This window comes from Anopheles funestus, chromosome 3RL (assembly GCF_943734845.2).
Source record: "Anopheles funestus chromosome 3RL, idAnoFuneDA-416_04, whole genome shotgun sequence".
In the NCBI taxonomy this organism is placed as follows: Eukaryota; Metazoa; Arthropoda; class Insecta; order Diptera; family Culicidae; genus Anopheles; species Anopheles funestus.
The window spans coordinates 79,582,116-79,604,950 of record NC_064599.1 but is presented as its reverse complement, the minus strand read 5'-3'; the positions used below and the strand labels follow the sequence as shown (position 1 = coordinate 79,604,950).

The 22,835-nt window shown below is 40.5% G+C and overlaps 1 protein-coding gene across 6 annotated transcripts in view; it reads left to right on the top strand.

The window, feature by feature from the left end:
• LOC125770057 (MOXD1 homolog 2-like) overlaps positions 1-22,835 on the top strand; it is a 503,823-nt gene that overhangs the window by 283,763 nt on the left and 197,225 nt on the right. For all 6 annotated transcript variants that reach the window (XR_007419137.1, XR_007419135.1, XR_007419133.1 and 3 more), the window contains exon 14: positions 11,142-11,212. The gene's annotated coding sequence lies outside the window, so the exon portion shown is untranslated. The remainder of the gene's footprint in view (positions 1-11,141; positions 11,213-22,835) is intronic.

The window sequence follows — 22,835 nt, the reverse complement described above, 5'->3', positions numbered from 1 at the left end:
GTTTCTAACCGCAATAAATAGGCGTAAAATATGTCTTTTCTGACACCGATTCCGGTACCGATCGTGTCGAGGCGTCAAACTTCGCTTTTCAAACGATCCGAATGACTTGATTCTGGTCGGAAGAGATAGATTGGAGGATTCATTCATTCAAATGAGGTTGACGATCGTTTATCACCCCCAAAAACCGTCGTTCCGTAGAACGATCGTCTAGTGAGCGATCGCGTCATCCGTAGAGTGCAATAAAGAAAGCTACAAGAAAGAAGAAAAAAAACCCATCATATCACTGATGTCTAGATGGTGGGTTCTCTGCTAGACCCGCAATTAGTTCCCCACACATTGGTACATAAATATATCGTTGGTCAACATGTTGCCCTCATCCAAAGAAAAAAAAAACGAAAATACATTAGCGAAGCATGCGGCAAACTTGCCCGATAAGAGCGGCCTGGCCCCTAGCAGGAACTGTTTGCTCCGTTGTAAAACAGCAAACATGATGCGATCGGGTTTTATTTATGGAATCGTCCATCTGTGAACATTAGAATTTAATTTAACGCCTCCCATTTCACGTGCCTCGCCTGCCCTGCTGCCCCAAAAAACCTCCCCGCGTCCATAGTTTTGCTGTCTGGTTCCGGTTTTTTCGGCGTCTTCCTTCGTTTGATGTTGATGCCGTTGAGTGATATTAATGTGTATCGGTATCTTCCCTTGCAAACCGCTGGAAACCCAGTCACATAAGGTAGCCCCCGGCTTCAAAGCCCGAACACCGAGTGACAAGTATTTTCCATTCTGCTCTCCTCCACCCCGGGGGAAGAAAAAAAAACAAAGTTTCTTCACCACTCTCGTGTGGGACTCACTTCCTTTTTCTTCCGGCCGTAGGCATCTTTTCCTTCGCAGACGGTGACATAGTGTGTGGAGTTTTATGATTTCGAGTAAATTATGGCTCCACACTTCTAGCAAACAAACCAAAGGAAAAACTAGCGAAAGACTCTGGGCACCGGTTCGCTTGTTGAATGGTGTTGTGTCAACTGAATGTTCAAGCTTTTGGATAGAGAGAGAGAACGAGAGAGACAGAGAATGGGTGTAATGCATCGTAAGGCCGTATGGACCGCAAAAAAAAAACCAAAACCAAACCAAACCAAACCAAAAAAACCTCCAAGGGTGGTTTCTGCCACCGGCCAGTGATCCCTAGCCTACCGCATCCGTAAAGATCGACGCGATATTGAGATGAAATTCCATATCACAGAAGGCGTTTTAATATATTTAAAGTAGTTCTTAAATATGGCTATTAAGATAATAAATTTCTGTCGTTTTAATTTATTACATCTTGTTTATAAAATGTGGTGTTTCCGTTCACATGCAACATACAGCCGTACCCGTGAACCTGGTACCTGAGGCTTGTTTTCTTCGCATTTTTGCATGCCTTTTTAAGGGGCCACAGTATGGCAGAGTGTGAGAGAGAAGTCACAGCCCGTACAGGCAGTTTGCTTGTTTTGTCGGACAATGTCCAGAAAGATGCATGATATTGCAATGCACTTTTTGCGTAAGGCTAATTCTGGATATGTAAGAGAAGCATGGCAATTATCGCCCTAGAGGGAAAACATTTGCGAAATTCTTTTTCTTATGTGTGACACATTTTATTAATTTATAAGTTTGGGCGAATTTTTATCCAATGTGCTGTCATCTTTATTCTTTTGGTTTTAGTTTGAAAGACACAATTATAAATAAATTGTGCAACAATTTAGATTTTCTTTTTTTTAATTTATTTTTTTATTTATTTTTTATTTCTTAATTGTTTTTAATAATTTATTATTATTTTAATTTTATTGTTATAATTAATATTAATTTATTTTATTTCATTATTGTAATAATTATATTTATGAATTCAAACTCAAAAAGCTTTTTACGATATTATTTTTAAAAGTTTCTCTTTTCTACTCTGCTTTATATAAGCAATAGAATGAACATTTTAGAAAATAAAAGAAGATTAGAAAAAAAATATTTAAGATTGTTTTTCGTGGAGGCAAAATATTTTATCAAGCTGTAACTTACAGCAATACTATTTACACTGAAAAAGAAATAAGAAACATTGAAACGTCTTTTATCCGAAAAGTAAAATTTACATGACGACACCTTTCGGTGCAAAATCTGGCACCAAAATCGTATCGCAGTGTTGCATTTTCTCACCACAGCAAAGCGGTTTGCTTTTGTTTGCTTTTCCAATCGGCCACATTTACGTCGGTACACAGCGAACGAGAGTAACAATTCCCTTTAATGGTGTACCTGTTTCTACTACTTAAGCGGAAACAACGACATAGTGTGTGCTTGAAGGCATAGGAAGGAAACGAGAAAGAGATCAACAGTTGCATCAATACATTATATTCACCCACTGTAGCAAACGGCAACAACAATACAATTTGCATATTAACAATACTCGTCATATTTAATGCATCTCAAGACGTTTGCATACAACCGGGTGTGTGACGTGGTTTTTGGTACGTCGTACAGGGTAACATGTTTTCGTTTCATAATTCTGTAAAGCTACAGACGGGGCGGAATGAGGGTTTCTTGAGGGTTGTTTGAGCCGGTGGCGTGAGTGATGTACGCGCGCCCTGAGAAGACATGCGGCGTCAACAAAACACCCCCTCCGCCCACCTCCCCTTTTTTGCTCTTTTTCTCAACCCACCTTGCTTGTCGTTAGGAGTTGCTATTACATCAATTTATATGAATATTAATTTTAATGTTTTCATGCAACATTTTAAAACAATCCCATAAGGTGTAGGATGCGTCAGGGTGGTGTGAATGGTTCGGAAAGACGCACCAAAACACACACAGAGCCACAATGGTGGAAAGAGCACACCAAACGCATACAAAAGCCTACAGCCGATCGATGTTGATTATCGGAATTTATTTCATCCCCATACATACCTTGTCAGGAGGAGGGTTTGGTTTTCTTCTTCTGCACCAGCCGTGTTTGTTCTTCATTCTTACACCCTTCGTCCGCCGATCGGATTATGCTGCGTTTCTTCCAAATCTACACATTGATCGTGGGTCTCCCCTACCAAGTATACGACCTTGTCTGGGTGTTTTTTTTGTTGCTGTTTTGTTTAGTGTTCTCTTCTCACGCGCGAGGATCTCAATATCGGGTGAAGAAGATAAAAGAAATCTCGGTGCGAACTCGGATGGTGGGGAGACCCTGTTGTGATCGATAAATTATGATTACGTGTTTGATAAGACGGGAAACGTGAAAACATAACGAAACCTGTACAAGCTATTTCCGATCGTAAGCTATTCTCGACAACGAAAAAGGGTGTGAGTGCTGTTGGATTGTTGTTGAGGTTTTTTTTTTGTTGGAGATTTTGATGCAGTAAATTCAATTTTCCAGCGTGACTTCATAATGCAACCAAAATTAGGAATTGTATTTATTTGACCTGTAGCATGTCGAAAACAAGGGATTTAATTTGGTTTGCCAAATGAGCATAAATTATTGGCCTGAGTGGGTTGAATTGGGAATTGGCGGATATCTCTCCATTATACCGAAAAACATAAAGGACGATAGTCGGCGGAAGTTGCATTAAAACGAGAAACTATTTTCTCACCATTATCTAACCACACAAACAAGGCCAGGGAAAAAGAGAAGATGCAGCGGAAGCTGAATCGTATGCGATAAGCTTACCCTGAATGTGAATGTGAGTGGTCCATTTAAAAACAATTCTCCAAATCACCATTCACAAGCATACTGACGATAAAAGTCTACCACGGTTTTTGGGAGACCAAAAAAAAACGCGAGGATCAAGTTTAAAAATAAAATAACGATCGCATCAAAAAATATTCGCATCACTGACGTGAGTTTGCCCCCCTAGGGAATGGAGCTTACCTCTCTTTCGAATATCATTCGCAAACATGCGTAAAAAAGCTCACTATCGGCAAGGACCCGGGACCCGGTCCTAATCGGACAGTTAACTGACTCGTTCCACTCGTTCCTGCATTCATCGCCGGCTCACAACCGCGGACGATCAAAGCAAAGAAAACCCCGTAGGCCCCTGTGGCCGTAGGAACTATTTTAATTTCTTCCCATCTCCAAAAACCGCCGTCGAAGCACACGTCATGCTTCGCGCAGTTTTCAAAGTCCCGGGCGGCTCCATTAGGCCCAAGTGCGGGGCGAAGCGAAGCACCTACGAAGAAAACACCCGAAGCCCACATGCTGACCGGTAACCGCTGTGTTTTGACTCGATCAAATATTTGTTCATAATTAGTTGAAAATATTTAAATTGTCGAGTCAGTAGTGAAAACATTCCCCGTTTCGCTTTCCGAGCAAAACGGACCCGGGGAAGCGCAGGTTTTTGAGATTGTCTGTTGTTGTCATGTTGGCTTTTCAGCGATGTTTGCTTTTGCACGTCCCGTTTCACCTTAACCCTGTGCCTGTCGGGACTTGGCAAGATTCACTTCACTACTTCCACTCTGGCGTGTTTGATGCTGGCGACCGTAATGGCCAACTAGAATGAGCTAATTCGGCTAAAATTGTTGTCCATGTTGTTACAAGCGCAGATAATTTGTTGCGATGTAAGCAAACGGTGAAAATGTGCACCCGGCAAGTGGTAAAAGTTGTCTTTTAGGAGGCTTTTAGGAAGAGTCAACAAGAATTAACATTAGTTCGATATTTATAATATGATGAAAGGGAATTTCTATTGTAAATTTTCATACTACACACTTTAACGAGTGTATATTTCACAAAAATAGTAGTTCTATCTTACTGTCTTGTGAATAATAGCAGAATTTATATTGAAGATGTTGGGGGATACTAACTGGAGAAATTATCTGACCATCTCTGGGTGATATTTGTATTACTATTCTCGTGAAGATTGATCATAGAAATAGAGGACAGTCTCGGTTTAAAAAATGTCTGTTTCATTTTTTATAATTTACTGAGTTGTTGTTTGTAGGTTTAGAGAGACTTTGAGAACAAGTTAATCTCTTTCGTCTCTTGGGAAAAAGGAGGAGCTGAAAAAAGGAAGACTAGGATAGGAAGGGGTTGGAAATTTACTGAATGACATTACATTTGGACATCGATGCTGTAAGTAGGACGTTAAAGTTTTGCCTGCTACGAAATTGTTCAAGCATCCAACAAAAATGAGTCGAAATTGGGAAATAAACGTCACAGAAGTTCGTTGCTCAGAGATATATTTTGCGCAGTACATCCAGACTGGGACTGGGAGAGTACTGGGATATTTTGAATGATCTGGACCAATTAGACTTGCAAGGTGATGCAGGTAACTCACAAGATTATTTTTTACTTGGATATATCTGTCTCTTCTTCTACATCATGGAGGATCGAGAGTCGTCCAAGATTCGGGAGTAAATGTTTTGGGAACCTATATCTTAATATACGCTTATTTCGAAGACCTGATTGGTTAATGGATCTCTGATTCGTGATCTCTGCATTCTTTTTGAAGATCTCGCTATTCTACAACGAAATAGGAAACATTCAACTATTAAGCAAGTTAATGAAGTCCTCAACACATCAAGGATTTCCTGGAAATCTCCTCCTCCATGTCTCTTTCAAAATCGAGGATTAGTATTGCAAATGCATTTGAAGATTAAGTGTGAAACAGGAAAGTGTCGCTAGATAAAAAAGCTATAAATTTGAAAGCATCGTAAACGAAAAGTAAAATATTTTATTAGAATTAATGACGACTCTCTCACGCTTTCGCGGTAACAGCTAACAAGAGCACACGATTAATGGCTTATCCACTTGCCGAATCGATAATAGAGTTTCCATCGGCAATTTATGTCCGTCACACTATGTTTGCCTCTTGGCGCTTTTGAGATTGAGCTTTCTACTATCCTTCCTGGCCATTTTTCTCCCTCCCCAAAAAGCCTTTTCCGTCGGAGAGAGTAAATTATGCAAACTGCTACCAATTTCGAGGAAGGGTGAATTAGTGTGTTTCTCTGTTAGCATAGCAAAACCTGATCGGCTTAGTAGCGGTCCGTGTGTCATGCAGCTTACCGACCAGACTGTGAAGTACCCACAGGTGGCCCATAGCCCAAAAGCGAAAAAAAAACCTGCGAACGAGCAAAACCGAAAGGTGACACGATTTTTGAAAATGCGGGATTATGGATGTTAATTGATTCGAATTGTATGCAGTTCGAGCGGTTTTTGGGAGGTGAGAAAACCAAACAACTGTCTTTGAATCCTGTTTGAGCTGGACCGAAATGGTGTACGCTGGATGAGCTGTTAAATTTAAAGCATCGTCAAACTATGGCTCATCCCGATACAGCGATATCGAGGCCCTAATAGATCGGGTTTGTAAGAAAGAAGCAGAGGAAAAAAAAGACAGACGCGATGGGATTAAGATACCGCAAAGAAAACTAAACCGCCTCGGAATACAAGATTAGATGGCAAAGGTGCGATAAGGATCGCACCGAACAGGGGAAGCTATTAGTGATGTTGTCTATTTGAGGCGATATGAATATAAATCGATCGCATTTGTTAGCGATGGCCGGGGCGATGTTTTATGATCGCCAAAGTGATATGGGGATGAGTGAAAAAACAAACTTCTTTTGCATGGAAGGCGCTTGCTTTTTTTTTCGTTTGTTTGGCATTAATTTTTGAACCCCAACATCTCCGCTTTCAAGTGATAATTGTTTATTTTGCCTTGGAAACAAATTTGATAAGGAATCAAAAAGGAAAATAAATACACTTAATTATTCAATTATATCGCGGGAAAATGATGTATTCGTTGTGGACCAGTCTGGTAGGCCTTGGAATTGATACTTTGGTGATCGTTTGTAGCATCACCAATATTACTACTACCACTACTACTGCTGCCACTCGAAACACGATCGAATAGGTGGATCGAATTTACAACATTCGAATATTAATATCGATTGATTCGAAACGATCATCCACGCAAAAGTTTCACCCGACAACAGCTTGTGGTGGGTTAGGTTTATGGTCGCACTAGACCGGCCATTTCTGTTTTTGTGTGTGGCATTTATGTGCAATAAATAAAAGTGAAACCGTTGGTTCATCATCATCTTCATCGATCGTTGGTCAGGTTTAAAATGGCCCCATTTAACACCCCGGAGCACACCTGCCCACTAGTGCTGGAAGATTTTATTGGAGAAATATTTGAATATTCGCAGCTCGTTACATACACGCGCGAGTTTTGTGCGTTGTGTAAGAAAAAATACGGGACACACACCGGGAAGATGCCGCTAATGGGGTTAGAAATTTTTTCGAAACCATTTCCTGTTTATTTCCCTTCTTTTTTCAGGCGTGATTAAAATTCACTCGAACCAGTTTTGGTTCGACAACCAACATAAAGCTAAACTGCATCTTCCCCGGTGCATCATCACGATGCAGCTCGTTAATTTGCGTTTCCCTTCATCGTACAGGCACACTCACAGGCGTTGTGGTTGAAATGTGTCTCCAACACACTTTTTTAAGGGCCGGGGGGGGGGGGGGAGTAAAACATCCCGCGAGATTGCATCCGAAATGTACATGTGCCGCTAGTGGCGTATCTTGTAAATGTTGCCGAATGCCGGCGTACGTCTCTGGAGGTAATTTTCGCCAAAAAGTGGAAAAAAACAACTTCAACAGAAATCATGTGACGCGGCGCTCGTTTTTGTATGCGGTCTCTCACATTTCGTCCCGGTTCGTTTAGTGCGCTGGTGGAAAATTAGAATTTATTTTTAACGATTACGACTAGCTGCTTCAACTGTTCGTCGGTACACACCCGCCGGTGGCCAATGTTTTGTGAATTCTTCGAATTGGAAGATGTTCCACACGTTTCGCAACTGGAAAGGAAGCCTGTTTGGGTACATTTACTAGCGCTCTTATCCGTGGCCGGAAAATTTCATCTCAAGCAGGGTGTTTCAGTGAAGGAAACTGATTCATAAAAATTATTATTTTTTTATTTTTTCCGTATCTGGTATTAGTAATAACTACGTAAATTTTTATTTAATTACTTTATTATTTCATAACTAATCGGTAGCATAATTTTTTCAAAGATCCTCAATTTTTTTTTTTTTTTGAAATAATTTTTGTACTAGTAAATTATGTTTAATATTACAACAAGCAACCCTTTTAATTTTACCCTTTACCAGCTTGTTATTTGAACGGATGTTGGTAGTTTTCTCATATATTTTTTCGAAGAAATACTTCCAATACTTTCCACCGGGAATCCGATGGAAAAACGGCAAGCAATCAGCCATTGACGGCTCACGTACGCCGTACAGATGATTAATAATAATCGTCACAGTTGAATATTGCAGCCCGGCGTATATATGCAACTGCACCGAACCATTACCTGCCGGGTGTTCGCTGTTGAATGGAAAACCAAAGAGTGGGTAAGAGACGAAGAAGTGAACGAGAGAAAGGGGAAACGAACCTGAGACTCAGTGTCATTAATTATAGCTTCATTCAACGTTTTTGAATCCAATCGGTTTTTTTTGCACAAAACTGAAAGAAAGGCACACATGTCACACACATGTAACGACTTGCACGGTCCCCTGCAAGATCTCCCCATTTCCCTCTCTTCTCCTACCATACTAAAAAGAAAGTGTAATTTTGAAAAATCGCAAGAAATGTGACATTCGGGAAAAACTTTTTCCTTCTGTGTGTAACAATTTAGCAAACTGAAAGGAATGCAAAAAAAAGAATGCCTTCCAAATCGTGACAGAAAATCTTCAAGTTTGCTATGTTTTCGAAGAACATTTACTACCGTTCTTTCCCTCAAAAAGCCCTGCCTTACCCCTTCGAATTCTGTGCTCGATAGCCGTTAAAACCGGATGCAACATTTTCAACTGGAATGCAATCGGGTTCGCGCACACGTGTGTGCATTGCATGTGCAATGCTGGATGCAAAACTTTTCCTACCACATTTGCAAAACACACTCTCTGGGCCTGGGCCTGGTAACACAGCGTTCGACAGTAGTAGTAGTAGTAGTAGTTAAATATTTCATTCGATTTTCAAATATTTATTTTTCCTGTAAGATGCAACTTTTCTTTCGCATGTAAGAAGGGAAAATGGGATGTGAAAATGCTTTCGGAGATAAAATATATATACGTGCAGAATGTATGTAAATGCCATCAACCACTGTCAAGAAGTTAGACTTCTTTCCGTGTCGATAATGTGGGATTGTGCATGGTGAAAAACGGGATTTGGGGAGGAAATTTTTGCAAACTAATCGGAAAAGCTAACAAGAAAGATCGGAGACTAAAATAAGATTTTCCTTGAATTTTTCGTTAAACCGGCATAGTTTTAATATACTTTTCGTAAAATGATATCAAGACCCATCACCAATCTAGCATTTATCCTTAGTAAGAAATGGAGAGAATTTTTCACCTCCTTTATTTTTATAAAGTTTAAATTCTACGATTTTTCCAACCGGAGGGAAACATTTACTGTATTGCTTTTAAGCTGTAGCTTATTTTCTACACTCAACACCTATGACTGCACATTACATCCCTCACTCAATCTTGCTTTTGTATTGGGTGTCTAAATAAATGCCAATGGAGTTTTTATTAAAGTTTAGACTTTATTATAAAACAATTTTTTTTAGTTATATTCAGGGGATTTTGTTCCAGAACAATCCTTCAAAACATTCCTGTAATTTTATTATCGTTTGAAAAATGTTAATATCTTTTTTTGTCAACGTAATAAATCGAAAGACCTCTTCGTGCGGGAAATAGAAAAAAAAAACCATTTCTGCACGAAGTGCGCTTTTTCTTGTATTGCTTGAAAAATAAAATCTGATGTATTTAAGCGCTGTGGTAAAAATTGAAGGTAAACTAAGGATTCTCGTTGCAAAATTCACCACCTTACTCATTGCTTCAGGTCCACATACCATTGCAAGATGCTTCGTATTCATCCTTTTTATCCGTTTCATTCCTCCAGAGAGAGAGAGCGTCCAGAGAAAAGGATTTTTACAAATATTTTACTTCCTGCCACCAGGGTTCGGACCAACAGAGCTGCGCTTTGCTGCTTTTGATAAGACCGCACGGAGTGAGTACCCGGTCGAGACATCAGGTGGCAAACACAAAAAGCGGCTGAATCGATGCTTGGATTCTTTCCTCTATCCTCTAGCCCTGTACCACCTGTGTTTTCTTGCACCACCTTCATCATTGTGGTGCTGTTTTTCCATCGTTTTCCTTCCCATCTTACAACTGTCTAAGGGAATTGAACGACACCTTAAGGATGACGGTGGAGCTTTTCGAAGGAGTGTGCGCGCGTTCGAGCGCAACAAGAAAAGGGGAAAAAAGCGAAAAGAAATCGGCGAGATTTATGGTTTGTTACTCGAAGGAACGAATGCAATTTATTGTGAAAGTTCGCTTCACCGTGTCTCGCCAGTCAGCTAGCGTGAAAATCCACCATCCTCCCATTCCAGGACCAATCCGTTGAGTTCGGGAGAGCAGTGGAGGGAACGGATACTAGCGGGGTTTGTGGAAAGTGAAGTGATTTTTGCCACCGTCAATCCGCCACCGATCCTGCTGCCTGCAAAACTGCAGGTCCTCGGCCCCGGGAAGCGAAGTTATTCGCTGGCAACAATGAGATAAATGGGATTCGGATGGTTTGAAGGCACAAACGGTACCAGACCCAGGATCAGGTGTGAATATAATACATCTCGTCCCGACCGTACCGGCGCGAAACTGTCGTTGGCGAAAAAGGGGGGGAAAAGAAAGGCTACAGAATAACAATGCAGTTGCATTTTGTGGGTTGCAACCGGGTTTTTGGGAGGTGAAAGTGTTGCAAAACAGTTGTAACATTTGCATGCGAGCAAACGCGCGTTCACACTTCTGGCAATTGACGGCTGTTAGCGATAAATAATGGGCAAACAATCGAATTATAATACATTCGCAGTGGAAAGTTGTTAGGGAATGGAATACGATCTGCTTTCGACTTGAACAATACACTTTTTTGTACTTCTGTTAGTTTCCTTTCCGTTTGTACAAAAAAGAGTGTTTTAAATACTTTTTTTTCTACTCCTGTTGTATTGTTTTGTTTATTTTTTTTTTGTTTGTTTTAATATTGAGTTACAATATTTTATTTTATTTATTTGAAATTATTTGCTTTTTTCTTTTTTGATACTATGTCATGAGTTCTTTCATAAAAGCATTCTCTTTTTCTCTTTTTCTCTTTTTTTCAGAGTAATGCTAAAAATCTTGAAGAGTATATCGGACGTAATATTCCTCAAGTGGTACGATAAAGTTAGCAACGGTAAGTTTAATCTTTGAATAATAGAGATAAATTGATAGCTCGCGGGAAAACCATCCCCACGGTGTGGCGTTTTTCACTTCCCAACGGTACAGACACTGATCGTGGAAATTCAAGAGTTTTCCCCGGTGTAGTACGATGCAACTGATTCGTCTGTTTTGGTTCACTGCTTTCCCGCTGCAAAACGGTAATGAAGAAAGAATTTTATACTCTTTCACACCTGATTGGTGAGCTGGATTTTGATGGTGTGATAAGTAAAAGTTTGTTGGAAAATATGCATTCAGTTCAGGATTGGGCAAAAAGTCTTTCCTCGATGGAGAGCACGAGAAGGATTCAACATACAAATAAGTAGCGTAAAATGTTATCAATTTGGAAAAATATTCCGTGTTTTTTTTTTGGTTATTTAAACACAACTTAAACGAAACGAAAGTAATTTAAATATTTGTTTAAAGGCGTGCATTATAGTACGTAAGCTGCATATACTCATCGCGGCCCTAAGAGCTAATACGAGCAGGGTAAAAAAAAAGATAAAGCCGCGTGAAATGAGCCCCCGCTATGGGCCGCTGACGAGGTAAGCGCTGAAGCATATCAGCAAACCGTTCTAATTTTGTTGTTTTTCCCCCCTTTTTCCACCGACGTGAGTGCGTGTGTAGCGGGGAAATGAAATTTTACCGTACGACATATCTTTGCCGATTTTGCAAATTCATTCGGGTTTGCAAAAAAAAAACAACACCTACAAAACCGGGAAGGAAAATTCACACATGCCTTCCGGAAAATGTATGCGAAAGGAAATCTCGGTTTTAGATAGCGGTCGGGTATTACTGCCACGGGTTCACTTTGATCAGTGAAACAGAAGTTATTAATTAAACTTGTGTTTGATTAAGCAAATGGAAATTTTCACATTTCCCTCCCATGCTTCCATTCCTAAACCCCCTTCCTGGGCGGGGGATGATGCTTCGATGATGGGGTTCGTCGACGACGATCGTGTTTAATGAGGCTCAAAAACCCAGCATTTTCCTAAGCGTTACGTTGGTTGCTGCTGGTTTTCGAGTGAATTGACAGTGTGAGTGAGTGGTTTAGATGTGATTTTCTCAGGTTTCTTTTGGAAAAATTGTAAGTTTTGTTGGAAAATTTTCCTGCAAAATCCATGTTACAAATATGTTTTCTTCCTTAACTGTTTAATAAAAATATTTTTATATATTGCTTTATAAAATACTTATATTTTATCCTTTTTAAGAAAGACCGGAGTCTTTCTGGCCCAAATGACACAGATGAGAAGCGAGCGCATCCAAAGTTTACGCTTCGGTGCACACAGGGACACAGGGAAAGAGAGCGCGATGCTTGCCATTTTGTAACGGTTTTTCTTTGATTTCCTTAATATTGCATCATCCAACAGCTGTTGGCCACAAAAAAGGAGGATTATCCTTACTCGCATGGATAGCAAAAACGGATCCGGAACCATTGCAGGGGGGGCTCGTCTAATATTGGGGAGCTATTTGGGGTGAAAATTGGACACATTTTCACACAGACACACTCACACACATGTGTTTGCCATACACAGAAATGTTAGAGATGAAAGGATTCATCCTGTGGTTCGCAAAGGAATACAGCTACTCGTGTGCCTTGATGAAGAAACACTTCAAAACACGACAACTATTACGCAAGACGGGCAATCAGTTTTTGGAACTCCCAACACGTATCGTGGAGCTTATTTTAATGCTGTCGTCTGAAAACGTCTTTCGATGAAGCGTAGCTAATTTCCCTTTAAATCGTGCACAAAATATTTCCAATACACTAGATCAATCATTCCCGTTTGGTTCAGGTTGTAAAGGATGAGTTGTCTTACCTTTCGAGTGCGAGAAGATGAATTTACGAAATGAAACGTGTTGTTGTTTTTTTCAGCAGCTTTATTATTACCATTTTCCGTTTGTCCACTAACGACTTTCTTCACCCGATCTGCTTTAAAAACGTTTTGCCGCGATCTGTTTGTACGGGCCAATTGATCACTCATTCAAAATCCATTAAAACGAACAGAGCGCCCGAAAGCCCGGCGATGTCGGCGGACTTGGGAAACTGTTCGAATGAAACGTTTTGACTAAGATTTATGGCGCCCATTTTGGACGGGGACGGCGCAAAAGGACGTCCATGTGTGCATCACTTCACCTGCCGCCTGCCACCTTCTAGGTCTTCGCTTTCTATTGAGGGTTGAGATTGTTGTTTTGCCTTATTTTTTTTTTTTGTTAACATATTTTTAAGTTTAGCCTTCCCGAAGGCGCGCGTGCATCACCCGGTGGTGGGTTAATGGAAATGGTCCCACCGTGTTGTCCGTTCCCTTTTGCCGTGGTGCAATTAGTGAGCTGTTAAGCGAATAGTGATATAATTTATCGATCTACAAACAAGAGCAAAGAGGTGCTGAGATAGAGCGAAAGGCAACAAGCACGAATAGTCGTTTTTTTCAGTCAGTTTTTTGGACACATTCCGACCAAACCACACTGGATGGCACCAATAATCAATCTAAAGCACGAATTGTATTTTTTTTGGGCTTCTTTGATTCTCACCGTAACGTTCTGCTCTAAATCTTTCGCTCTTGTCTTGTCCGCCGGCTTGCTGACCGTGTGAGCGATGGCGTATGTTCCGACGGTGCATAAATTATCGCCCCAAATGTCTATGAAGCTCTTAATTCCACTCACCCTCAACTCAGTGTGTGTATTTTTCGCTGCTTTTTTTTTCAATCAAAAAAGCACCTTACATCTCCTGTACTAAAGGCTTATTAAGCCGTCCTTAACCATTTCCTTTCGATCGAGTTTTATTAACGCCATCTGATTGGGACCTCAAACTGCAAAAAAAAAAACTCGACTAACCTTGTCGCAAAAATTAAGAGGTTATCTATTTCGCATGGGTTCGCAGGTTCGACTTGAAAGGTGTAATAAAATCATGATCACAAAACCGAAGCCGGACACACGCTCGCAAGCACAAAACAGTGGGCGCCATAATCTTGATCTGCAGCCAGCGACAACCGCGACGACGACGACGAGGAGCTAACGAACTAATTGGATCGAAAAGTGTATTTGGAAAACTGGCAAACCAGTGAGGACCAACGAACTGGAGCAGATCAGGCACCGATATCGAGCGGTGATGGGGCGATGGTTTGAACTTTGATCGTTTGTTGAGCTGTAAGCTCGTTAGCGGTGGAATTTTATTGCTTAGTTTTATATGCGAGTGAATGCGCGTAACTTTTGCGCTGGGTAAACATTTGATTTTTTTTAAAGTTGGATTTTTTTTCTCGTTTCATACGTTTTTCGCAATGGCAAAACGGTGGATATGTCGTAACATGTTCAGTGGAATGGAGTAATGAAATGTTCAAACGTGATGAAGATTTGAAGGAAAAAAGATGAATCACCAAACATTTTAATGGCAATATGATTTCAATTTAAACGCATGCATTTTATCGGTTGCGTTTGATTTTTGATATCGCTTTTATCGGTCATAAAAACATGATACTTTGTTGTGAACTATGATTTTGTTCAAATCTAGAGACACAAAAATCTGAATGTTGTTTTATTTGGAATCTGTATTATTTCATGTTACAATTTCCTAAGGCATGATATGAAATGATCGTTCTCAGTTACTAATACTTCACGTATAGCTACTAACTCTAGTGTTCAAGAGTTCTAGTAGAATATAGTAGATTTGGTATAGATAATAAAGATTTTGCTTATAAAGGACACTCAAGACTCGGAAGGACATCTTGAAGGATTGTGTCTTGTGGATCACCTGCGTCTGGCACTTTAGATTTACAGACTCCAAGGATTGCCGTTCAAATTGTTGAAGCTTCAATTTTATTGGGTACTTTCTTGTCCAGATCCTATCAGATTCTATTTGAGAATTCTTCAATATTCCAGTTCCAGTGTTCTTCAATATACCAGTCTATACTACATGGTTGAAGAGTACGTTCTAGAAATATGAAAAATTGGGACATGGGACTTAAACTTCCTGAAGTGAGATAATCGATATCGCTCTAAACATTTCCATGCGATTCATTTCAAATGTCTTGTTTCATTTGTGAATCATCATTATAGATGCTCTAATCTCACAAAAACTTATTACTTCAATTGCCTGTTTTACTACATAACAAATGCAAAACGTTTCCTTATTTATCATCTACTGCGGTTTATAGTCCGGCATCAATTCAAGCAATCCAAAGCAATCCAAATGACCCAAAGAAACAAACCATCCATCGTAAAGGACCGAAACTAAGCAAACATTAATAAGCCATTACAGGCGCAAAACGGGCAGGTTCGAATGCTTCCAGTCGATTGATTAACCACCAACTCGGCCACATTTCCGCAGCTAATGGGATCGTTTTGTTACATTGTTTTTTTTTTCTTGCTGTGTTTCCGATACTTTTCCCAACGCCCAGGAGAGGAAATTGAAAAATCAAATCATCATTCACACTACCGGTCCGCGGCAGCCGTGGATTAAACCATAGTAATAACAATAATCGCACGCCATGCGCTTGATTTGAAGCTTGAGAAATTACTTAAAAATCACATTAGTCCAGTTTCCGATCGGAGAGAAAACCCTCCGGAGGTATCAATTAAGTTCAACGGTTCGGTAAAACAAGCACCGAATCATTCCGTAAGACAATGGTCCCCCTGGCTCAGGGGTGAACCACAAACGCGCGGATTCGATAAAAGTTTATTATTACACCGAATTTTATTCGCACGAACGCGATCGAACTGGTATAGTCGGGGGTTGGTACGGTTATGTTTTCCACGCCATTCATTTTCACTTTGGCACATCGTTAGCTCCGGTCGAAATGGTGTAGCACGCGGGTACGTGTCGGCGCTTAATGTTGTCTTTCAAAACGTGCCCGCGAAGGCATGCCCGGAGCGTCCTCGAAGATTGATAGTTTCGGTAACCCATAAACAGTCGCTCCCTAATGAATGGGGTATTCTTTTGATGACTCCCGTGTCCAGAAATCTTCGACATCTTGCAGGTTTTGTGGGCAAACACCGCCAGTTGAGAAGGTGAATTAAAAGTGCACGATGCCGTCCACTCACGTACTGGTCGGTCTAGGTATAGCAGGTGGCCAGCTATACCTGTATGTGGGGATGAGAACCTCAATATCCAGCAAGAACTCAAAATCGAAGCAATTAGTAATTAATTATTTTCTGATCGTTTCGTGGAGTTGTTTTTTTACTTTTGTTATTCTGTTTTACTTTTTACTGGTTTGTATCCTCCAGGGGAAAAATGGATTCAATTGACGTCCTAATGAGTGTTTGGAGCATGAGAAGTTGATGTGAACTTTGGAGGTTAATTTTGAGCAATGGTCTTGGACATGCTGAAGCTAATGTTGGATTAAAAACTTCAAGGTAGAGGAGCGTGTCGCTCGGTACAGTTACGTGCCTGCCACACACGCTGATGAAGGGTGAAGCCTTGATTAAATCCGTGATAGCTTTATTCTTTTTCGGTCTGTCGGTAAAGATCAAACTAATCTGTTCAAAGAGGCGATCAGAAGGCAAAACAATTAGCTCACATGTCGGTTTTTCGTTCACTTTAGTTAAACTCCATCCTTGGTACATTCAATATCCTCTAAATCTTAGTCCAAAAGAATCAAGATGTTAGCAAATTAATAAAGTTGCTACATTTTATCAATGATATATCGCTTTTCTCACGCAAAAAGAACATTCAATAAATTTGCACACCGGATCTTCTTGTACATAACCAGAAGCATTAATATTTAAACTAACCAACCCTTCCGAAACGGCCCGTTGATCGAATGCCGCTCGTTACACCATAATGAACGGCCTCGATAACCATCGTCAGCCATTAGGCCCGAACCTAGGGGCTCACTTTGAAACGATCATCGAAATCGCACTCTCAATAATTGCCAACCATTTGCTTGCTTTGCAACCCCATCTGGAGAGGTCATCAGAAAAAGGGAAATACAAAAAAAAAGCAAGCGAGTTGCAGAGTTAACCAACACAAAAAAATATCCCATCATCTACAAGAACCGTCCTTTTAGCATGCGTCATTACAATCAACTTTCACACGCAACTTTCTCGCTCGCGAAAAAGAGACTCCGCAAACTGTGAACTGTGTGGAGAGAAGCAGCAAAAAAGGGTCGCCCATAATGAAAACCGGGCTCAGGCGAACCTTTAAAACCGAAGGGATTCCGGTGTGGATTAGTGGATATAAAAAGTAGCACACGATTTGGTGGAAATATCCCTACCAGGATGTTTCGTTCCAATTTTTCCCCCTTTTAGCCATTCCACGCTTTCCCGCAGGCTCTCTGGCAAATTGAAATTGGATACTTTTGGAAGCAATAAAAATTGTGTGTTTCCATTTTAACACAGCTTCGGCAGTGGTGTTCCGACTGGCGTATTGCAAATTTTCCCGACTATCGAAAGCCTTCCATGGATGGTCTACACTCTATGGTTTTTGGTATAGTTTGATAGTTTCTTAACACGTTTAGCCTTAACCGAGCCTGATGGAAGCACAATATTCACACGAAATCTTTCCCAACCACAGCGAGACATTTTACTCACCTCTTCACGGCGGAAATGCAATCTAATTTCATGAATTATTAACGTCTAAATGAGTTGTGTGAAAGCATTTTCAGGTTTTCCAGGTTGATTGAGGTTATCATCTACTTAATAACTTTCGTGAAAGGGATAATTGTTTTATTTTTATAATTTGTAACAAAAATGATCCTTTAATTTCATGCTAGAATTATAATGCTTGGAATTCAAGTCAAAGAACATTCTTCTATCAATATTGGAAATGGTTCACAAAGAATTCTTCTGTATTAAAATAAAAAAGCTTCACCTTGAGTATGAAAAATGGTGGCAAGGTAAAACCTTACACTCCTTTTGCACAATCGCAACCCTGCGAGGGGTTCGTTTGTGATACAGCGACAACGGCACAACAATCGAATCCTGTCGACCGTTTAAATGTGAAACTATTTCTACAGTGAGTCAATATTTACTCTACAGAATCCAGACCGGGCGTGCGGGGCAATACAACAGACTAAAGCTACCGCTACAACCAATAAAGGAACAAAAAATGGAACGAGGACTCATAAAAAGTGGAATAGAAAATAAAAACAGTAAATCCCTTTTTTCCCCGTACTGTGTGGATAACTGTATTTACCTTTACCCGGTGTGTGTGTGTGTGTGTGTGTGTGTGTTCCCTCATAACTCTGCAATATTTATTGAATGGAATGACCTTTTTTATGCACTCGCAGACTATCTTTTCACCCGGCTCCCTAGCAGCAGGGACCAAATGAATCGCCCTCAAAGCGAAAGGTGCATCCAATCTGCGCCACACCGGTGCATTGAACGAGGTTAGGTTTGCTCCTGCAGGCCAAAACAAAACAAAAGCAGCCACGTGCAAACAAAACCGCTTCCGCGCGGAATTGTTGTCCAACTGCCAACTCCACGAACGCCACGTTCAAGATACACAACCTAGTCCTAGGGGTTTTACTGGTTGTACGTATCGTTGGATGACAATTTATTTATTTACGAATTTAGAAAACTAGTGAAAACGCGCTTCCTTTTTGGGGGGGTTCGGGACGCGTGCTGTTTCGCGTGGTGTTTTTATTCTGTTTTTCACGGATAAAATGCAACTCTTTTTTTTGTTGTTGTTGCTTGATTCATTTCGTTCTATCCCCTAACAAAGAATAAAAGAGTGCGTGAAATAGGTAAAATAATATAGTGTGTGTCCCAAACATGATAAACGCAGCGATTGGACCGTTAAACATTGGCTTTTTTTTGTTCTTCATATGCAGCTTTAAAAAATATTTTAAGTGATTTAAGAGTTACGAAAAATTATCCTGAATAATTGAGTCATGGAAACAATTTTCCAATTGGAGAAGCTTTTTTTGGGAATAACCGAAACGAAGATTGAAAAAAAAAATTATTTCTCAATTAAATCAATAAATTCTTCTGAGGATCTCCATTAGATACTCTCATAAATAATTAATTGCTGTGTCTAAACCGTATTACTTCCGATTGATTTCAGAGGCGGTATATCATAACACAATCTTCAAAATAACTTACGACACACGCTGAGTACGCTCCGACACCCATTATTCATCAATCCCGGATAACCACCGCAGGAGTTCCGTCCTCCAATTCTACTCTTCCCCCTAGTGCTCCGTGTCCGTTTCATGTTTCTCTTCCATACATTAAAATCTGTAAATGAAAACATCTGTCCCGATGGTACTCTTACGCGTCGTCCACAGATCCTCAGGTCTTTTTCCTGGTGATGTAGTTAAAGTTTTGCCGTTTCACAACTACCGCCGGGTGAGTTAAGAGTGTCCCTCCGTCAGGATCACCAGAACATCAGGAACGATCATCCCGTCTGTGTGCATGAGTTCCCTTTCTTCTTCCGTTTCAAAATTCATACTCAATGTCAGACCGCGTGTGTGGCATACGATGCAGGATGACATTCGCGCTCGCGCTCCTGTCCCGAAAAAGGGTCGCCTTAGAAAACGTTGCCTCATTTCCATTGACTGCCATGTGGAGAGTAATGCCGACAAACCCGGGGAAGAACAAACTTCATGTTTTTGTGGAAAACGGAAACATACAAAAAAGCGGAACACAAACACCCGAGGTCCGGGATAGGAGCTAAAAGCGAAAACTGTTGGAAAAGGACACGCGCTCCTTCTACCGAAACCGTATTATATCATTCCGATGCGTGTGCAGTTGCATCCTTTCAGTTTGAAATGCATCCCTAGAGCGGTGCGGATGGACCGATTTTCGTTCGTTCGTACCATCAGCCATTCAGCTTCGTTCCGTTTCTAAAACTGGAACCAATTTGAAACGCCACCCCAAACGACCATTTCTTTCTAGCCAGCAACAAAGCACCAACATTGGAGGGGTGACAATTTTCACTTTACGCCAAAACCATGGGTCAGAATCGATCGGTTCCGTGTTAGCAAAAGGCAACCATTTACCACTGCATTCCACGGCTCGTTAGAAGCCGATTCGATGCGACGGATTTAAAGTCGGCTAGCCATGGTTCTGCCGACAAAACGGCAAGCCGGCCTAAACCAAAAAAAACGGACATCGTTTGTTTGTGTTTCGTGTGAATGGACGCAAAACTTCTGTGCGCCCCCGGGTACTGTGGAAGGACACCCGATTACGTTTTTGCCAAAAACGCGTGCCATAATGTGTTTTAAATTGATGGATTTTATTCCGGGATGTGCAATGGGATTTATCGTTTAATCTGTTTTGTTTGTTTCTTTTCATCTCCTTTTTTTTGTACTTCGATTGCATGCAATTTCTCACTTTCTATTAGAACATAAACGGACAGGGATTAAGCATTGATGGTAGATTTTATAGAGCGTTTTAGCTTTTATGGGCCATTCAAAATAGAAAATTGAAGTTTTTTTATCTTAAGCTCAAGTGTAATGATGTTCGTACACTAAATTGTAAATAGCACAATAACATAAGCACATAGTGGATGATATCTATTCTCCATAAAAACAAAGAAAATTCAATTTTCATTAACTCTGGAACCATTTCAGAAGTTCTCTCGAAGTTAGTTTCGAATTAAAGGTTAATAAAACAAATCAAATATCTTAAAATCGTATTTAAAGTACAACTTAGTCTTTGTCGAATTTTCGGATCGTGGTAGGCAAAATTTTATTTTTTTTCACGACAAGAATTTCATGTAATACGGTTCAAATTTATTGCCCTGACTATACTTTTTGCGAGTCCGAAAATAAGAGCGCCGGTTCGCTTGCCACCCCCATATATATAATCCCGACGCCCTCTACCGGAATCAGGCGGTCTTAGTACAGGGATGTCAAACTGTTTTGACAGTCTTGTTAAACTAAATTTTTATCTTAAAGTTTTTAAGATCAATTGCATGGTTATATCCACTACTTCACTATTGAACTATTGATTCACTATCCACTATTGAACAAGTTGAGTTAGAATTTACTGAAGATTATCTGGATTCCTTGGTATTTTCTTCTACTTCTACTGAGAAATCTACTGACACGTCCAGAGATGACTCCAACTTCGAGTTCCAACTTGTTCTTAGAAATTCTTGAAAAGTCCTTAGAATAGAACAGAATATACAGTTCCTGAAACTGAAGTTGTCTGCTAATTTTTATAATAAAACATTAATACGAGTGTAATTGAAGTCCAAAGTCCAAATATGCAACAATCATCCTGTCACTTTTTGCATGTAATGCTATTTCCATGACTCCCATGATATTACACCACAACATTCAATCACATTATTGAGGCGTGTTGTTACTCTGGCTGATGATTAGAGTCTTGTTCCATTTCAAGATTAATCACATTATGCTAGCCTGGACGAAAAATCAAACTGTCAATTCCAAAAGTCACCCGCCACACGTGACGCTTGTAATTCCATTTGCATCTTCACCCAGCTCGTTACCGACTCTATTGTCCTGTTGGACCACTAACCAGAAAACTGCATCTGCACAAGCATAAATCAACATTAACCACCACACACACACACGCGTACGGCCACGGGTCGGTGGTTGTAAATCAAACATCGTTAAACCCTTTGCGCGTATTTATCACTCCCAGCACCGGTCGTTCCACCAAAACACCAAACAGTTGGTATTTTTATTTTCCAATTTTCCATTTTCACCCCCTTTCCCCTCGGGTCCCTTGGTCTGGTCCTGTAATCAATTTAAATTAATTTAATAGAAACTTTTTCCTTCCCGATTCCAAAAACCCACATCGAATGCGCACGGGAAATTGGCAAACTTGCACATCTACCCGTTGCTTTGTCGCTTTGTCCTTACTATTACACTGTCCTTACAGCTATGGGTTACATTATATGGGTGGTTCGTTTGGTGGTTTGGAGGAGGAGAAGGTGGTGGAGAGAAAAAAAAATATCAAGGGATGTTGTTGCATTTTTTTTTGCTTCTCCTCTTTTCGTTCTCTCTAACGCTCACGCTCCCTTCGCCGCCCCTGCCGTAAGCAAAAACGGTCGGTTAGCGTTACACACCCCCCGTTTAATTAACTGCGGCCATGTGGCGTGTCGATCTAATTTGTATGCACCGTCACCAACCACCATCGGCCATCGGGGTAGCTAGTGATCCGGATGGTGTTCCGGTCAAAACGGGGCGTCACTGACAGTTGCAGTGTGCAGTTGACAGTTAAGGTTTCGAACGGTGCGCCTTTACGCCGAGGACAAGCGCGACAAATCAACGCACCGTGGCGAACGTTCACTGATTAGTGAGTATGTGTCGGGGGGTGTCTGTACTTTGAAGGGTGAGCTGAGGGTGGAATTGGGTCGGCAATAGGAGGGCCTTTGTGGAATGCATACGTTGCCGCCCGGAAGAGTGGATATGCTGGCATAAAGGGAAGTAATCAAAACACCTTTAGCAATCAGCGTACACTGCTATTTAGCTGCTACTCCGGACACATCAAGTATAATTTGGCTAACGAATTGAGAAATGAAGTGAATGCTTCTGTTTCATCCGATATTTTTAACACTAGACGGTGCTGAAGTTTTTTTTAAGTAAAATCAAGATATAAAAAAGAAAATTTTAATAAATAACATACAATTTAAATTGATGTCATTTAAATCTTATAATGACCAAAAAAACCCAGAAAAAATAGTAAAAAAT